Source organism: Pteropus vampyrus, unplaced genomic scaffold (assembly GCF_000151845.1).
Source record: "Pteropus vampyrus isolate Shadow unplaced genomic scaffold, Pvam_2.0 Scaffold660, whole genome shotgun sequence".
NCBI classification, from domain to species: Eukaryota; Metazoa; Chordata; class Mammalia; order Chiroptera; family Pteropodidae; genus Pteropus; species Pteropus vampyrus.
This window is the reverse complement of record NW_011889441.1, coordinates 291,942-312,378: the sequence shown is the minus strand read 5'-3', so window position 1 is coordinate 312,378 and position 20,437 is coordinate 291,942. Positions and strand designations below refer to the sequence as shown.

At 38.7% G+C, this 20,437-nt stretch overlaps 1 protein-coding gene and 1 pseudogene across 2 annotated transcripts in view; both read right to left on the bottom strand.

Moving 5' to 3' along the window:
* The window catches only part of SHROOM4 (shroom family member 4), a 228,839-nt gene that overhangs the window by 121,795 nt on the left and 86,607 nt on the right, over positions 1 to 20,437 (bottom strand). The gene's annotated exons all lie outside the window — the stretch shown is intronic.
* LOC111733855 lies at positions 6,249 to 6,367 on the bottom strand (annotated as a pseudogene).

Below are 20,437 nucleotides of genomic sequence, written 5' to 3'. Positions count from 1 at the left end.
AGGGAAGGGAAGGGAAGGGAAGGGAAGGGAAGGGAAGGGAAGGGAAGGGAGAAGATATACATATTCTTCTATAAAGGTTTTGTTTTCCCTTTCCAACCAACCATCTCATAACTCTGGCTGGGCCCCAGGAGAGGTGTGAATCAACAAACTTGTTGAGAATAGCATGCCCTGCTCGAGGGGCTGTATAGCATCATTTGATGCTGTCATTTCATTCAGTAAGGCTGGTAAACTTTTCAGCTCTTCCTGAATCAAACCTTCAGGGTAACTTTCTTGTCTCATTTGAAGTGTTGTGACTTCTCAGACAGGACACAGATGCATTAGAATGTCAATATGAACCTATATCACAAAGTCCAGTGTAAATGATGGCTAATTTTTGTGTCATTTTAGATTGTCCAAGTGATCTCTGGACTATAAGTGAGTGACCCAAATAATTGTGTAAAGGCCGTACAACCAAAAGCCAATTGGTATCTGGAAAGTTGGAAAAAGATTGACCTTAGTTAAGTCCCTTTCCCCTCTTTTGGCCTCTTTTACCCTTACTGGTAAAATGTGGGGGTCTGAATAGATGGTCTCTGAGGGCTCTTGGAACTCTGATGTTCAGTGATCTGTGAGCAGTTAGCAAAGTCATGCAGTACCCTTCTGCTGACACAGATAATCCCAGCTATTTGCCCCATTGTACTTTGCCTTCATCCATGTTTCATCCCTTCAAAATAGACTAATTAATATCTATCTCTCATTTTCTTGTAATCTTTATCTATTGTTCCAAAGTGGTCCATCAAGATTGGAACTTTAAAAAGCACAGTTGGGACACTGAGAGAAAGAGATTCCTGAAGCCCCATTTTGTGCTAATAAGCTGGTGATTTGGAAATTTTTGACGAATCTTCAATGAATCATGAAGTACTCTGATAGCTGTCAACAAAGTGAAATGTTGGCCCCTTGAGAGTAAAGGCAAAGAAAAATGGACTTAACAGCACTTACAAGATTTCTAGTAGTTTTTATTTAGTCAGATATTAGCAGATACTTGCTTGGGTCTTTTAAATAAACTTAGGATATATGAGAAAGTGAAGAAAAGTTAAATCGAGTTTATCTTGAAAGATGCAGTCAGCAGGAGAAATAGCATCCACAACAATAACCAACAGGTATTGAATGCTTATAACAATAGTGTCAGAGCAGCATTAAAAATCAATGGCATGAAATGTAAAAGGATTAAATGCTCCAATCAAAAGATAGGGTGGCTGAATGGATAAGCAAACAAGACTCTTACCTATGCTGCCTACAAGAGACTCCTGATAGAAAGACACACAGACTGAATGAAAAGAGATGGAAAAATATTTCATGACAATGGAAATGAAAAAAAAAATCTGGGTAGCAATACTTATACCAGACAAAATAGACTTTAAATATTGTGCCGAGTGGAATAAGTCAGAGAAAGACAAATGCCATGTGATTTCACTTACATGTGGAATCTAAAGAACAAAATAAACAAACAAACAGAAACAAACTCATAGATACAGAGAACTTGCCAGATGGGAGGGGAATTGGGAGGGTGGGTGAAAAAGGGGAAGGGATTAAGAAATGCAAATTGATAGTTACAAAAGAGTCAAGGGGAATGTAAAGTATAGCCTAAGGAATATACTCGGTAATATTGTAATAACTATGTATGGTGTCCGATGGGTACTACGTTTATCGGGGTGATCACTTTGTAAGTTATAGAAATGTCTAATTTATATAACTATGTCTTACACCTGAAATTAGCATAATATTGTATGCCAACTATAACTGCAAAAATAATTATTATTAATTTAAAAAAAGGATTTGTTTTCTTCAAGGAAGTGGCTAGTGGTTAGTGGCCACATGGCAGAGTTTTTCTCATAGGGGTTCTGAACATTTTTGGTGTTATGAACCCCTTTGGATATCTGGTGAAGCCTGTGTTTTAAAATGCACAATCTAAAATGCATATAAAGCAAAGAAAATTACATTGAAATATTGTAATAAAATATATTTTTAAAAAATCAATGGCATGATTATGAATACCTCTGCTTGCTACAAGACATTTATTGGAAAAGTAGGCATTAACTAAAACTTTCTTGGCCAGTTCTAGAAGCTTCTGGCTAAATTACCAGCCCATACTCCCACCTCCACCAGCTTGTCTGTAATCTAACAAGGCAATCAACATGGTTGCTTTTTAAATTGATGTATTGTATTTTTGCAAATAGAAAAGTTCCACCCAGAATACAGTAGTTGTATTGCTTTTAAAAAAACAGAATATCCTCTGAATGTCTTTTTAGCACCCTCTGACAGATTTCCAAGTTTTTAGTAATACTCCAGATATTAATTCAGCGATTCAGTCTTTTCTGGCAAAACAATAGAAAGAAAATGTAGAGGTGGAGATAAATTGGATTCGAGAAGTTTAATGATTAGGAAGTAGGATCATTAAATAATAAAGAGCACGCTTACTCTGAAATTTAGTTTGAAATCTTGAACAGACCACAGGTTGCCGGCTGTTTGTAATCAGCCCTCTCTTCCCAAGTGGTATCCGTTAGAATGTGATCATGCTAGGAAAGATTAACCAGAGTGCCCTGGACAGGGGAAGTACAAACTTAGAAATTTCTGCTATCTCTTTACCATGGCTTTCGAAAGTCTGATTCCAGATTGTAGACATACCAGCTGCCATAATTTGTCTCTCTGAGCAACTCTCTCTCTACAAAATCTCTCTCAAATTTCCAAAGTAGTCTAGATTAGAAAAACCAGAAACTCTGTTTTTTCTAATTTCATCTTCTCTATCTTACCCTAGCTTCCCAAAAGGCAAAACAGAAGATGAAAACTTCTCTCTTAAATCAACAAGAATTCAAAAATACCAACCAATTACAAAGATGTAAGCAGGCCTGGTTCTAATCCCTATATGGAGACAGACTGAGGAGGTAGACATCAAGGGAGAAGATATCATTTCCCTCTATCAGCTAAGAAGCAGATGCCCAAATCCTACATGGAGCTGTTTCCGGGTATAATGTTCTCTGAATCACGCCCATGAACTCCACAGCATGACCTATCCCTATAGACACCTCCTTCCCCCTCAGATGCTTAATCTCCATCTAGTTTATAATCCTCACAACAAAGGCCCTCTAAACTCCAAATCATTAAATTTCCCTGGGGATTAGCCCAAGTCAAATTCTAAGGATCTATGCCAAAAACTCAGTCAGTACAGAGCCAAATTCAGCTCTAGGAATTTGGTGATGAAGAAATGGGTGAGGAGTCAAAATCATTATACCCTACATCGGCAACTAAAAGCAAGTTTGTCTTTGCTTCTACCAAGCTAGAGTGCCCTGCTGTCTCCATAAGTCAGGTAAGGGGGAATAACATCTGTGTAAGAGTAAACTCAGAGTTTCTTCCATTATCAGCAAATAATACTCATTGCGGACCTGTTCACACTTTGTCAACTCTAGCCATTTGTGTACATTCATTTTACTGACATTAATAGTATCAGTGTCCGTCAAAAATGTTAGCCTTTGGTGGTATAGAAAAATAATCTCCAGAGTTATGCACAAGGTAATCTACTGGAAGGGGATATATTGGAATTTCTGTTTAAGAAAAATTAAAAATCAAGCCTTAATACTGGTGGTAGTAAATTATATCATCCATACATGAAATTATGTATATTGGGGACACATGCTCAAAATATTTTTACTGATGTAAACTTCTACTAAAAAAATTTGGCCAGATCATAGCCTTAAATGAGAGAACTAAAAACCATAAAGCTTTTAAAGGAAAATATAGGAGAATATCTTTGTGACCTTGAGGTGGGCAAAGATTTCTTGGGCAGGATGGAAAAAACAATAATCTTAAAAAAAAAAAAAACAGTGCTATATTGAAGTTCATCTAAATAAAAAAAACATGTTCATCAAAATGTCACTAAAAAGTGAAGAGAAGCCACAGACTGGGAAACATATTCATGATATAGATATAGATAGATATAGATACATGACTAAGAACTTACATCTAGAATATATATACACACACACACACGCACACACACACACACACACACACACACACACACACATATATATATATATATATATATATATATATATATAAAACTCCTACAACTCAAAAAGAAAAAGACACCCTGTTACCAATTGGCAAAATATTTGGATAGGCACTTCACTAACGAAGAGAGCCAAATGGCCAAAAGGCATATGAAAGGTGCTCAGTATCATTTTTCCTTAGAGAAATGCAATTTAAAATCACAGTAAAATATCACTACACATCTACCAGAATGCCTAAAATTAAAAAGAGTGAAAATATGAAGTATTGGCAAGAATGTACAGCAATTTGAACTCTACATTGTTGGGGGGGAGTGTAAAATTGTTCAATCGCTTTGGAAATCTGTGCACATTTTCTTGGATCCAGATATTCCACACTTAGATGTACCCAAAAGAAAGAAGTGCATGTGTCCACAAAAAGACTTCATAATAGCTTTATTCATAATAGACAAAAACTAAGAACCACCCAAATGTCCATAAAACACACAGACACAAAATGGCATATTGCATGGCAATAAAAAAAGAACAAATTACTGATACATTCACCAAAATGGATGAATCTCAAAAATATTATATTTGAAAGAGACAAAGCTAATCAATCTATGGCAATAAAACTCAGAATAGTGATTACCTCTGTAAAGGGTGTACTGATTATGAAGGCATGTGAGCATAATTTTCAGGGGTGCTGGAAATGTACATATAGATCTGTCTGGGTGCTGATTAAATGAAAATAAACATATATAAAATTTTGTTGAGATTTATGCATTTCACTGTATGTATAAATTATTCCTTAATTTAAGAAAGAATTTAAACAATAAAGACCACTAGACTATAATGATTACATTTCTGAGGTAGGGACCACTGATCAGACATTATTTTCACATACTCATTGTTTTTATGAACGCAAAGCATTTCACTTATTTATTTATTATTTTCAGGCGAGGCAACCCTTGGTTGACCTCACAGTTGCAAGGATCTTGTCAATTTACAATCCCTTATTTTTTATTTATTTTTACGCCTACAGCACCTGGTCTTCTTAGATGGTCTCCCATCCAAGTACTAACCAGGCCCGACCCTGCTTAGCTTCCGAGATCAGAAGGTGCATTTCACTTAAAGGGTAAGGCTTCACAATAGGGCTATAATTTATTAATTTTCTCATTTTTCCTCTCTGCTTTGAAACCGTATTCTTCTGCCCACTTCCCCTCATTAAGGTGGACAATTTCAGTAGGAAATGAAAATGAAGACAAACACTTCATTTTCTTTACCTGCCAACTAGTAGAAGTGAAACTATTTTTTTTAATAATCAACCAATTTTTATCTTGACATATCATAAAAATAGAATCAATCTATCTTTTATCTAATCTTGAAGCTATCTACTTTCTGCTCTTCCTGTCTATCATAAACATGTCCATTTCTCATGGACCCCAGAATTACTTATACCTATTTGGAGAAACAGAACTTTTAGTCAAGCCATTGTCACACAGGCAACTATCTCTTCTTCAGGTATCATTACTGCTTCCTATTGGATTGCCAATGCTTCTTGGCTGTCTAATAATCTATGAATTTCAGTGATACAAGTGAGCAAAGAACCTTGTATAGCTGATGTGGTAGAGAGAGCTCAGGGAGGACTAGGGTAGAAGATACCCTGGAGGAAAGGATACACTAGAGTGCTAAAGACTTTGCTCCTTGACTTCTAGAAGCAGTTGCTGGCAATGGAGTTCACTGTATATAACCATGATATTAGCTCTCTTGTATAGCATTAAAACAGTCTAAAACAAACCAGAAAGTCCATCATTAAGAGAGCATGGTATGAAAATCTAGTGGATGAGCCTAGATGACAGAAAATACCAACAGTCCTTCTCATACCATCTAATATGAAAATAATGAAAATAGAATATATTGACCTATTGACATTTATGAACTGTGCATGAATGCTTGTAAGAAATGCCCAAACTAAAACAAAAATGGGTGTTAAATTCCACCAGATTACTAGAGAGAGATGGAAATAATTCTACAAGGTCACTCTGGTGCTTTTCCTCTTCCCTCTAAGCTTTCTCCAGCCCTCCCTAACCATCTCTCCTGTGTACATATTCACTCTTCCATTCCCACCTCTTTCTCCTAGGCATTCGAGCTCATTTTCTCTCTTAACTTCCTCCTTTCTCCCACCAGTACCTCTTCCTGGTTTTCTTTTTATTTTATTTTTTTTAACGCCTACAGCACCAGGTATTCCTGGGTGGTCTCCCATCCAAGTATTAACTATGCCCAATACTGCTTAGCTTCCGAGATCAGATGAGATCAGGCATGTTCAGGGTGGCATGGCCATAGACTCTTTCTGGGTTTCTTTTGGGAAAATATCAAGTACCCTATCATTAACATTTGGCACTTATGTTCATTAATTAAATCAGACAGGGAGACCAATGAATGATTTTCACAATGTAACTAGCAACAGATTAGAAACCCTACACAATCTGGTCATGCCTGCCTTATTGGCCTCATTTTCTACACACACTGCAGTCATACTGAACTTCCTATTCTTTAGAGAGGTCAAGCCCATCCCTCCCTCAGGAATCTTGCACTTGCTGTTCTTTCTGCTGAGAATATTCTTTTTCTAGATTCTTATGTAACTCTTTTCATCATCCAGGTGTCAGTTCAAATGCTACCGCCTCAGAAAGGCTTTTCTCAACTAAAAATATAAAGTAGATTCCTGTTCTCTTTCTCCAACCCCCAACCCTCATTCTCCATCAAATTACCTTGTTTTATTTTCTTCATAGAATTTATCATTTTGTGTTATCTCACTTATTTCTGTATATGTTTACTTTTTGTTGAAATACTTATGGTGGGAGAGACAATGTCTTTTTATAGCTCTATCACTGGCAATTAGGAAAACAAATGTTTGTATAGAGTATAAAGTAGTTGCTCAATAAATATTGGTTGACATTAGACTTAGAAGGGACCTCAGGATATCACCCCACTCATTTGCCTGATTCTGGACAAGTAACATTATTTTCAGTTTGCTAAGAGAGATGATCTATTAGGTTTAAGATATTCTGCAAGGATATGATAACACATTTTTATTTTCCAGGCGTATATTGCTACTCATGATCCTGAACTAACAATGCAAACAGTTCTGGTTAAAGAGGCACTTTAATTCTCCAAGCCTTTTAAAAAACATTACCATTATTGGCTCAGAATATTCCAAAAATAATTATCCTTTGAGCTAAAAATCTCTTGTTTGTGGTGAGTGCCTAAAAGTGGTTGTTAGATTTAATATGGTGGGCAGAATGAAGCGTTTAAGTAAACTTAGGTGCATGGCAACAATATGTTATACTATATACGATTCCCCTTAGTTTTTAACATTCTCAGCCTTAGAAAGTTAATTTACAACACACACAAGCCCTCACAAACAGACCATGAACACTGGGAAATTTAACTGCACCTGGAAATTCAAAGTAACATCTACTCCACCTTCCTATGTACAGATATTACAACAGGCCCTTTCAGTCTACCATCCCTGAAAAGTTTAAGAGCAAATCCAGATGATGGGCATAAACCAGATTCTAATTTGATTTAGTACTTAGTTAACCAATTCCCTCAGATCCCTCAAAAGGTTTGTGTGGGAAGAACCCTCACCAATGCCTGAATGAAAGTCTGCCCTGCCTCAATCTCATGTAACTATAGTTGTTTTTTTTTCCTTAAAGGCCATTAATTCAGTATTTAAGTGGGATTTAGTGTTTATAGTTTGTGAGGCTTTTCATATAAACAAATTAACAAGTCAGAAAAAAATCATTTGTCAAGCCAGGCTTCTTGATTTTGAAGGTTTGGAAAATATGACCACCATGATATGAGTAAAACGAGTTTAAATATCTGTAGTACACATTCAGCACTAATGGACAATAAATGATAGGGAAGCTTTGTCAGGTCTGATTCAGATTACCTGTGGCCGCTGTGAATTATATAGAATTACACAGAGTTTAATGGTCCTCTGGCAATTTGCCTTGGCTCAGTGCCAAGGCAGCTAATGCTTCAAACTTCTCTCCCCACCCCCACCCCAGGACAATTTCTGTTCCTATCTCCCTCTTGCAGTATCTGTGATGAAGCCTTTAATGACACCCTCATACAAATGCTGTTTTTTTTTTCTTCTCTGTCATTTTCTCTTCCTTCTTTATGGCTGGGTTACATTAACTGCCCCTGTAGCATTGCCAAGACAAACTGCCTGGTTGATGTTTATGAAGAGAAGAGCTTTTAAGGTTTGTTTAAAAAGGAGCCAACAGTGTGACAATGAGAACAGGACAAATACCGATTGGCCCTATCCCTTTGCTCTGCAGTGCCATCAGCTAGCTCTATTTCAGCCTAATCAGCATGGGCCCTGGACCCACGCTACAGCATGACCTGAGATAATAGCTGTCCTATACTACATGAAAGACAGGTAATCCACCTGACACAGAAAATCCTGTTGCATGGTCAGTTATCCTCAGGACCAGAACCCAACTGGTCCTGAGGCTGGGATTCTGCCACAGATTGCTGGCATTACTTTCACAAAGTTGGTACAGTAGACAAAGGCCAAGTACATAAAGGCCAAACAAGTCCTCCACAAACTTGCCAAAAAGGCATATCCAACTCTGAGGTAGCAGAGATAGCAAACATTTTATGTCCAACCTCTCTCATGGGTCCCTGTTCACCCTGTCTCCCCACCCGCTCCTAAACCTCACATGGAGTTTCAGCACTAACACCTACTGCTTTGGGGCTAAAGTGATTCCTAGACCCCTTGCCAAACTGATTCCAAAGTCACATTTCCTAGACATACTAAGGAGAAAATTTATTTTAAGAGACTAGCTTCCATAGAAACAGCAAGAGGGAAGGGCAGAAACCACAGGATTCCTACTCTATGCTGATTGCCTCTAACTCATTTAAGCTGCTAAGGGGAGGCCCTGTTGGGGAAGCTGGGAGACGAAATGGGTTCCATGTACAGTCCACTTTAAATTGTTCACAATTGTGTGCTCGAAAATAGTCTCTACTAAACATTTAGCATGCTCATTAGCACAAGTCATAAAGCTTTAGGCTTTGCTGCACTGTTGGCCCAAACTGCCTAAGCTGCTTCTCTATGGCAAAGATGATTAAACAGCTGGCAAGTCAAATGCATCCAGGAAGGATAAAGGAGCTCCAAGGATGGTTAAACCTGGGCCTAGGATGGAAGATTTAATATGACTTTTAAGCACATAAAGAATATAGAGGGTGAGGACCAGTTGTTCTCAATTTTGACTAAAAGCAAAGCAAGGGGACAGAAACTGAAATTGCAATGAGAGGGACTGGTGTTAGTAAGAAGAACTTCCTGCCAGAGAAAGTAGGTAAATATTAGACTGAGTGGTGGTTCAATGAAGGTTGTGGGATTTTCTTCTTTGGAGTGGCTCTTGTCTGGGCTGCTTCTGTACTGTCCTTCCAGAGGGCAGGGGGAGGAGGAAAGAGAGGCAGCCAGAGGTCTAATTCAGTCCCTCTCAGCACTCAGAATCTTGTATTTGTAACATTCAAGGATCTGTAACAGGGATAACTTCACTGAAAGACGCTTTAAGAAAGAAAAAAAAAAGTAGCTTGTTGCTGATCTCAAATGTTTAGATTTACCCCAACTCTCTAGCCCTTTCTATGAGCCAAGCTTTTGTCCTGCCCCCCACAGTCTCAAGAAAAAAAAAACTAAGACTTGTTTTTGACTCTAGAGCCCCTAAGCCATGCATATGGGAGCAATATTTCCTGAACCCAAAAGCAGGGCATGGTCTGACAATTATATTTACGGGGACAAGAGGATAGAATATGTGAAATCAGAGCTATCCCAGGAAATCTGGGACGTATGGTCTCCATAGCCACATATTATCTCTTTCTAAGGGTCCTGACACAGGAGGGAGTTAATTAAAACTGTGGCATGTGGTTTAGAACTTGGATTCTTTTGTTGTCTGCAGCAAGATCAGTTAGAACTGTGAAAAAATCAGTGTCATAATAAGCCCAGTACAAACTGAAATCCCTCCTGTGCAGACTGAAGAAAGAGGTAGTGTATAGGAGTTCCCCCTTATCTGTAGTTTTGTTTTCTACAGTTTTAGCTACTTGCTATCAACCACGGTCGGAAAATATTAAATGGAAAATTCCAGAAATAAACATAAAATTTAAATTGTGAGCTGTTCTGAGTAGCATGATGAAATCCCACACTGTCCTACTCCATTCTTCCAGAGACATGTATCATCCTGTTTTCCATCGTATCTTTAATGTATATGTTATCCACCTCTTAGTCACTTAGTAGCCATCTCGGTTATCAGATCAACTGTCCCAGTATTGCAGTGCCTGTGTTTAAGTAACCCTTATTTTACTTAATAATGGTCCCAGCACTCAAGAGTAGCCTAATGCTACATCACAATGCCTACATCATTTGTCTCACTTCATCTCATCTCATAGGCATTCTATCATCTCACAACAGCACGAGAAGGGTGAGTACAGTACAATAAGATATTTTGAGAGAGACTACATTCACATAACTTTTATTACAGTATATTTTTATAATTGTTTTATTTTATTAGTAGTTATTGTTAATCTCTTACTGTGCCTAATTTATAAACTTTATCATGTGTATATATGTATAAAAATAGTATATATAGGGTTCAATACTATCCACGGTTTCAGGCATCCACTGAAGGTCTTGAAACATATCCCCCATGGATGAGAGGTGACTACCGTATATATCCTCTCTAGTAGTCCCCCTATTCTAAAACTTAGCAGGAACAGATCCATCCTACATGGGTTATGCCTATTCTTGCTCAACTGTAAATAATGCATGGTTACATAGGGAAAGAAATATGGTCTTCTACAAGGGATCCTATTCAGTAAACCATTCATTCAAACAGTGATTCTCAAAGTATGGTCTCTGAATCAGCAGCAGCAGCATCTCCTGGGAGCTTGTTAGAAATGCAAATTTTAGGGATCTACCCTAAGTCTACTGAATCAGTAACTCTGGGGGGCAGGCCCTAGCAATCTGCTTTAATCCCTCAGAGTGACTCTGATCAACTCTAAATTGGGAAAATCCTTGGATTAGGAGTCCTATCGGTGATGGTCGTATTGCCAACCAGCAACAGTATCATTCACCAAAAGGACCAAAGCTATAGGCATGTTTGTTAGGCCCATCAGTATCTCTGCCAATTCAGTCTATAATAACTCTCACAATCCCCAGATCATGGAATAGCCTGACTCTTACTACATAACAAATTACTAGAAGCCTGGGTTTCAAAGAGGTAACAGCTTGTCTGCTCCAATAGACCTTTTTCAAATAGGCCAAAGGCCCTTTGTGTTTCTCATCTAAATCCTACTCAGGCATGCAAACTTCTTTGAGTGTTCTTGTATATTTCAGCTCTTAGTTCTAATCTGAGTTTCAATGAACAGACTAGAGCTCACTTTGAGAACCAGACCAGGAACATTTTATGTTTAGCAGCATTATTTATAATTTTAAACAAATACAGATGAAAGAGTCCCTGCTGAAAAGATCAACCACTAACGCTAGCCCTTATGCATTACTGACATTAGATTACAATAAGACAAAACAAATTATTCAATGTTTTCACCTCAGTTTAAATTGATAAAGTTGTTGCTGTAATCAATGGGCAACCTTTCACAAATGTTTGCTTGAAAGGAGAAGAAATACTTCCAGGTGAAATTTATCAAAGTGAAAGGACCTGAGAACCAAATCTTGTTAAATACCACCTGGTTCTCCCGGCAGAGTATCAGTTAATAAAGGAAAAATGATCTCAGCACAGCCTCCCAGATAGAATCATTGACTTCTGGCTGCCAATGGAGCTACTGGTTCAGTTAGGGAAGTTGCATAGCACAGTTAAAAACAACATATAGTCGTAATAAAATCCCTTGTTTTATTGCACTTTGCTTTGTTGTACTTCATAGATGTTGCCTTTCTTACAAATTGAAGGCCAGACCCTCCACCAGCAAAAAGATTATGACTCACTTTATTTCAAGACTTGCTTTATTGTCATGGTCTGGAATGAAATCCGCAATATCTCTGAGGTATGCCTATACATGAGGGAAAGTTCTGGGTTGATGATAATGTTCTATATATTGATAGGGATTTAGGGAACACAGGTGCATGGTATGTCAAAACTCAACCAATGATATACTAAAGATTTGCATGTTTCATTATATGTAAGTTTTACCTCAAAAGAAAAAAAGAAGAAACGTAAACATATGGGATATGCATGTTGAAATGTTTTAGGGACCTGTACTGATCTCCTCAATTTACTTTGAAATGTATCAGAAGTTATAGGGATTGATGAGAGGGTAAAGGAAATCAATAAATGAATAAATATATGGTAAAGCAAATATAGTAAAATGTTAATAGTAGAATCTAAATGATGGGTATATGAGTGTTCAATGTAAAATTCTTTCAACTTTCCTGTATATTTGAAAAATTCTGTTATAAAATATCAGAAACACACAAAAACAGGCAAAAAAACTGTTACTGGATTTAATCATCAGAAATGCCTTTCATTAATTTATTCATTCCCCCAAACAATGCACATGAGCTGAAACTCTACTATGTGCTAGGCATTGGTTCAAATCCTGGCTCTGCAACCTCTCTGAAATTTGCTTCCTTATCTGCTAAGTGCAAGAGAATAATAACATCTTCCTTACAGAATGGTCATTGTTAGAATTACATTTAAGCTGCTGAGCACTAAATGAGAGCTATATTGAGTAGGGAATTCTTGATGAAGTGCTTCTTGTTCCTCTCCCCTGTGGGATCCACAGGGTTTCAGCCTTGGAAATCCTTTTATGCCAGCTTCAACTAAATTGTTGAGCACTTTTTGTTTCTTGGAAATTGTTTGTAGCTTGGGCCAAGATCTTAGATTACAGTGTTTGTATAGGACTAAAATATTTTAACTGACTCCCTGACATTTTTTGGTTTGCAATCTCCCTTTTGCAAGTAAATAAACAACAACAACAGCAAAGAAAACTAGAAAGCAACTTTTATTGAAAGAAGTATAACAAACTTTAAGAAAACGAATGAAGTTGGAATGTGGCTAAGGTAGTTGTGTCACAACTATCTGAAACCACGATCCAAAGGTTTGATCATTAGCTTACTTGCTCACCCTTTCCCAGAGCTCTGGCATCTTTTCCAGCTCTAAGATAACTCCCAACAAAAAAGGAACCCTACCATTTGGAGAACACACCCACCCCTTCTTGGTTTCCTTTTCCATTCATCTTCTGGAAGGATTCCCATAGCACTCTTCCCCTTCATGCAGATTCATCATTCACTAATTGTTGTGAGAGAGGTGAAGCATTCCATTTTCAATGTTGGGCCCATGCATGTGGTTGCCGCTGTTTTTTGTCAGTCCTCTAGGTGGTTTGGGGCAATAGGGAGGCTATGGGAATACATTGTTAAACTTTGGACCTGGGGGAGCAACGTGAGAACTGGCAGGTGGGTAGGTACCTCAGGAGGAAATAAAGCACAGAGCCTGCCAAAGAACAGACATTAAAGACTGAGAAGCTGTCTATGAGGGTGCTTTATGAGCCTGCTGAACAGCAGAGCTCTCTATGGCACAGGAAACCATGCACCAAAAGCAAAACAGACTTTTTAGTGGTCAAATCCACTCAAGCTCTCATTAAGGTGTTTTAGGGGGCAGAAAGCCTTAGGTAGCAAAGATCTCTACATAAGAAAGTGGTGACAGGCAAGGATTTGTCACTGGGACTTAACATCTAATCCTGAGGTTTGGTTCAGGAGTTAGATTCTATGGACTTTACATACTCTTTATCCTCACAGCACCACTAGCATGGCTTACACAGTTCAGGGAAATGATAAGGTCAATGAAAACAGCACTTGAAAAAAAATGAAAAATTGTTTTAAAGACTGCTTTGTTGTTTTTAAAATGCACATAAATCCTTTAGAAATATGGTTTTAGTTTAAGGTATGTTAAGGTAGTGATATAGGATAGGGGATTGTGATTTTTCATGATAGGATATGTGAGACTCTATAATCAAATGATCTTTTATGAAAAAGTTGATACAAATGTCCCCAACCAGTTTTTAGGGGTCCAACCTTTTGCAATTCCCAGAGGCTATGCTATAGAAGATCATGAAACGACTTCAGAGGATACTATTCTTCCAGTGAAGGTTAGTATTCAATGACACTTTGAGACCCTATAAAGCATGGAGATGCCTAGACTATAGATGTGGATAAGAAGCTCTAGGGAGCATGTGTGGGTTAACAACAACATACAGAAAGGAGGGAGAAAAGAATCCATCACCACATTGTTTACTCATTGTTTTCTACAGACTCTTCTCTTTAGTTTGCTCCTAAAGTACAAAGTAAGAAGGCTGTTTGGGGCTTTGTTATGCATGTATCTATATTATATGATTCTTTTCATACTTTCTTATTGCATTATAAGCTCTAGACACTACCTCTATCTCTTCCTTATGTAGTCTAGATAGGTTAGTAACTTCTGTGTACTTCCAGAGCACTCTGCACACACCTCTACTGTTACACATACTTACCAAATTGTACTGAAGTTGTCTGTTCATGAGTCTGTCTCCTCCACTCTACTGAGAACTCCCTGAGGATAAAGACTAGATCTTTTACATATATGTGTCCATAGCACCTATGGGTGCTTAGCAGATGTTTATTAAACTGTTTGGGGAAACTTGAGGTAATGCAGTTTTATTTTGACCTTGTAACCTAACAGTGCCTTGTATACAGTAGATGTTCTGTTTACATCTTCTCTAATGATAGTCATTTAAAAAGACCTCAACGGTGCATGGCACTTTATATGGTTTACCAAATGATTTCACATTGTCACATGATCCCCACCATGAACTGTTAGGAAGCAAGTCAGATATTATAATGATTGACATTTGACACATAAGGGAATTGGCTCAGAGCAGTTAATTGACTTGTGCAAGGCCACACAGCTAATATGAACTCAGTGGGTACTTTGAATCTAACCTATTTTTCTACAGTGCCCATGTTTCTCTACTACCTATAAAGATAGAACTGAGAATGTTTGACACCAACATGGTTTCCTGGACTTACAAGTTATTAGATTTTTCTCTCTCTTGCTGGACAAGAATGAGGTAACAATTTATCTTAGAACCTGCTGACAGTCATTATGACCAGCAGAATCAACCAATCTTCCAGTTAGAGTTGGAGTTTCAGTTACCCACAACCTAAGTCATATCTGATGTATAAGACCTGCCTCCCAAGGAAGACTAAGTTCTTTGGAAATAGGGCTCAGCCATTCTCCCAATATGGCCTTCTCTACAGTAATCATAGCTTGGCTGGCTACAGTGGGGATGGGGAAAATGAATTTCAGAGAAAGGTTGTCAGAAAAGTTACTGAAACAAAAGTTAGGTTGTTGCTCAAGAGACCACCAGTTATGAATCCATGTTAATGAAGGAGAAGCTGGCAATGAAATCAAGAGAGATACAATGTATTCTCCACTCCAGCCCCACAAGACGGTGTCTCTCCTGGAAGTGCTGAAGAAGGGGCAAGAATATTTCATTACTTTCAACAGATAGTCCCCCGCCCCGCTTAGAGAGACTGCAAGCCAACACCTCCCCAGAAGGCAGCAGTCTACAAATACATTAGGGCAGCAGTTTTTACCCCCAAATACCAAAGGGCTTTACAGTACTGTAGGTAAGAAAAAGTTCCAGAGACATGACTTTATGTCTCAGTTCTATTAAGCATTCATTATGTGATTGAGACGCACTTTTGAAATATTTCTATTTCCCCAGTAATAGAATAAAACTAGTATTTGCACTTTCCCTCCCTTTCAAGGATACTGGAAATATGAATAACGTTCATGAGGTGTGTATTAAGACCAGGAAAGTACCTTGCACCAGCTTCAGGTCTGGACCCTGGAGTAGTTTACGGGGTTACAAACAGAATGCTCCCATCTACCAGCACGCTCTGTTAAGAAACCAACGTGTATTGAGTATCCAATACATCTGTGTTCCTGAGCTGGGCTTTGGGACTACATTGATGATGGAGCCACTGTCTCTGCCTTTAAGGAGTTTCTAGCATAGTGAGAGAAACATTTGTACAAATCTAGACATGAAATATGAGAATTTCAATGTTGTTGGCATCTATCAGGAGAACTTGTGAGAGATAAAGCCAGAAAGATGAGCTGAGATGAGGTGAATTGTGAATGTGGAGGTAATCCTCAAAATATTTAAAACCAGAACACAGGAGCACTGACCTAACAAAATGGATGCAGGTCAACACATGGAATAATATTCTCCAAGCTCCCTGCTGTGCCGAACACTGCCCCTTTAGTTGCTGGGTCCTGAGGAAGTAAAATAGGGGTCCAGGAGTGGGAAACTGGGAAGTAGGAGTGGTCTTGAGGAGACTCAGAGGAGCAGCTGATATCAAAGTATTCCACAATTTTAACAAGAGGTGTGACTATATACATGCCCTACTTCAATGTCATGTGAATGAGCACGTATGTTACCTGATGGGCATCCAGGATCTCAGAAATTAATTCCATGTGGGTTGGAAAGATAAATTTAGCAGTAGTGTGGAAAATGGAATGGATTGGGGAAGGATGAAGTCAGGGAGACAAGTAGGAAGGTTTTGCTGTATACCAAGATATACCAAGGAAGATAAATAACAGGGCCTACTGCAGTGGCTGCAGGGCATGCATTTCTGTAAGCAGGCCCAAAGATGCTTGCACAAATCTCTACCTATTACTTTTGTTCCTAAGAGTTCTCCAGTATTTTTGCTGTCATGGTTCTAATGTCCTAGCCCAATGCTAGCTTATGCACACACACATATATATACATACACACGTATATATTTATGTGACAGATAGTGTTTAAGTATGAACACTCAACTAGTGGCTAGTAGGCTATAATTATGGCAGGGAACAGCCCTGCCAAGAAAAATTCATTCAAATACTGAGGTCATCCTATTCCCTGCTGCAGGAGAGTGGCTATAGTATAAATATCTGCCTTCATAATACCAACTTGTTATGGATAGTCCTCTCTACTTTTCTAAGTACAGTCACACAGGTATCACATTTGTTCTCTTAATAATGGTCCTAGGAAGTAGATAAAACTGGTATTATTTAGTCGCAATGGAAAGATGGAGAAACTGAGGTTCTGAGAGAATGGACTTCACTCACAATTTGTCAGTGGTAACACTGGAAGCCTTTGGCTTCTTGGTCTCATGTTCCTCTCAACCTTTCATATGGCCTTCTTCAAACACAGGTAATTCCAGATTATTCTTATTCCCATCTCCTGCAAACTAATATCCATTCAATCCATTCTAATGGACATCTCTGAGAGAATACTGCAGTCCTGTCCTCCAAGGCAGTGCTGCTACAGGAAATTTGCCCTAGGACTCCAGTTCAGCAACCTCAACCCCTTATCTTTTTTATATTTAGTCTGTGTTATTGCATTAATGCTTTATTTATTATCTCCTGTTGTGTTCTGATTACTTCATCTGTGACTTTTGGTTCCCTGGCTTCTTTTCTTCTCCCTCCTAGCACAAGGCTTGGCACACAAGGTGCACTTGGTCAAGTGTCGTTAATGGATGGATTGATCCAATAAATGGATGGATTGATCCAATAAAGCCTTACTCTGGCATCAAAATGCTTGAAATTCCCGGTCACAACAAAACACTCTGAATTTGTGTGTATGCATGTGTTTGTGTGTATCCATGTACCACTCATCCAATGGCCCTGAGGTTAACTAAATCAATGCTGTTAAACTACAGCATCAGCACATAGTTATTTTACATTTCAATAGAAAGCGAGGAAACTCTCCACACTAATTTTTAAAAAATAAATATTGCTCTGGTTCCAACTAGTATATTTTGACATTCTGTGTACATTTCTGAAATAGAGTCCAGATGAGAAACCAGCTCATGTGTATGTTCATCCCAATCTGAGAACAGTAGATTCCTCCTATTCATGGAGAATTTCATTTCTGAAATCCCAATCGCAGAAAAAAAAAGACTAGGGAGCAGGTTGTAGAAAAAAGCAAGGCCAACTTGAGAGTAACTGCTAGACAAGCTCTTTGGAGCTTGGGGACAAGATCAGGGCATGAAGAAGAGAAGAATGAAGTGCTAATTTCATCCCTCCTCTATTATATCTTCTCATACAGATTTCTAAGAGACATGAATGGGAAAGCATTGTGGCTGCTCCCAAGAAGGCAGGATACTTGTAAAACACCCTTTAGACATGAGGTGGCCAAAGGCAGATGAATCCCATGAAGACAACTAGGTAAAGCAGATCCCAGAGAACACCACCTACTAAGTTACCTGGTGAAAAATGCCTCTTTAGAGTCCCAACTGAAGGTGAAGGGATCATTTTTTCTATTACTTTTACAACATGCAACATTGCCCAAGTACTTAACATGCACCAGGTATTGTGCTTGGCACTTACCAACATTAACTATTTTGCCCTGTTGGGGTTTATATTCCTATTTTACAGATGAGGAAACTGAAGTTGAAAGAGAAAGAGACAGAGAGAGAGAGCGAGAGCGAGCGAGAGAGAGAGAGAGAGAGCGAGCGTGAGCGAGAGAGAGAGACGGGCGGGGGGGGTAGAGAGAGAGAGAGCGAGAGAGAGAGAGAGAGAGAGAGAGAGAGAGAGAGAGAGATATTGAGATTAAGTCATTTAACCATTATCAAACAATCAGTCTGGCTAACTCCATAATCTGAGTTCTTTCCATTGCACCACTCTGCCTTCCTGAGGTATATTCAGTGAGCTCTGGCAACAATAAAAAAGCTGAAAATCCCTCACCAGTAAGCCTAAGGTTTCACAGAGGCATCTGGTCTTAAATGATGAGTAAGATATACCCTAATGGAGAAAAAGAGGAAAAGAGTATTCATTCCTGGCTGAAGGAATAGCAGATGCAAAGGGAATAATGCAGGAAGAAACAAAGCATGTTCAGGAAAATTGTAAATAGTTTAGTGAGGTTACCTGAGGGTGAGGACAGGTGATGAAACATGAGGCTAGAGCAGTTGAGGCCAGTTTATATATCATGTTAAGGAATGTGGGTATTTTCCTGAAGATGAGAAAGACTAGAATAGAGGGACTAGAGATCAGATCTCTGTTTTGGAAAGAACACTCTGGCAGCCATATGGGCAGTTCAGAAGAGGCACTGACTGGCTGCAGGGAGACTGAGTTGGGAAAGTATGGCAATAGTCAAGGTTAGAGTAAGGGTGGTAAAGGAAACAGAGGCTCAGCTCAGAAAATGCTGCCTCCAGAATAGTCACTGCAAGTCAGCCTCGGTTTTAACTTCAAAATTGAGATTCTAGGTTTTGCATCATCTACCTCCATGGCCCTTAAACACTGTGTGTGTTGCCTTGGCCTTAAAACTAGTAAAAAGTCTTTCTTTGTCCTTTGGGGCCTCCCCATTTGTCTCCATCTTCTAAGCTGGAGGCTTTGTAGTTCCCCTGGGTCTAGCCTAGCCCAGATTCCTGGGGAGGGTGGAGAGAATTCAGGTAGGCTCCAAGCAGAAAGAGGCCTGATTAGCATGTTTCACATTCCCCACATTGCATGGCAATTCAAAACCAAATCCTATGGGACAGTTTTCTTAAAGATTTGGGATGAGTCTAAGGCTTCTTCTTTTTCTTCTTTTTTTTTTAAAGTGTGTTTCTGGATTGCAGCTATTTCCTCTGTCTTTGAGTTAAATAATAGCAGAGGGGGAGAGAAAATGAAAGTTTGCAGCAATGTAGAAAAGATGTTTCTGGAAAAGTCCAGATGAGGGAGGGAAATTCAGTGTTGGGGTCCAAAATGTTGAGGGAAGGCCAGAGAATGTGATTGTTGGTGGGTGGGGTGGAGTTTCAGCTAGGGCAAGTGTATAGACATCAGGCAAAAGTCTACCTAAGGGAAATGACCCTCAACACACAGGCCAGCCCAAGTTCTTGACTCCTCTTTAATCAGCACTCAGATCGATTTTGCTCTGGTCATCAGCAGCTGCTATGGCACCAGCAAAACCCCAAGGTGTGAGCGCTCAACATTAACCTAGGAAACAAAAGCATTAAAATGAACCAAAAGCATTTCACAAGTAAAGGCAGCCATCAATGCACTCTTGTAAAGCCCACACTCCCAAAGAACAGGAGGGCCTTACAAAAACCTCCTAGGATTCCCTCTTCATATATCTGTATGATTCTGAAATAGAGCCTAGATAAAAAATAAATAAATAAATAAATAAAAACCTCATTGTGTGTGTGTCTATTCCAGTCTGAGAACAGTAGAATCATACTCATGGACAATTTTATTCCTGAAATCCCAACTGCAGATAAAAGACTAGAAGAACAGGTTTTATTTTTTTTATCTTATTCCCTTTTTATCATTTCCCTTGAGATATATATATATATATACACATATATGTGTATATATATATATATATATATATGCATT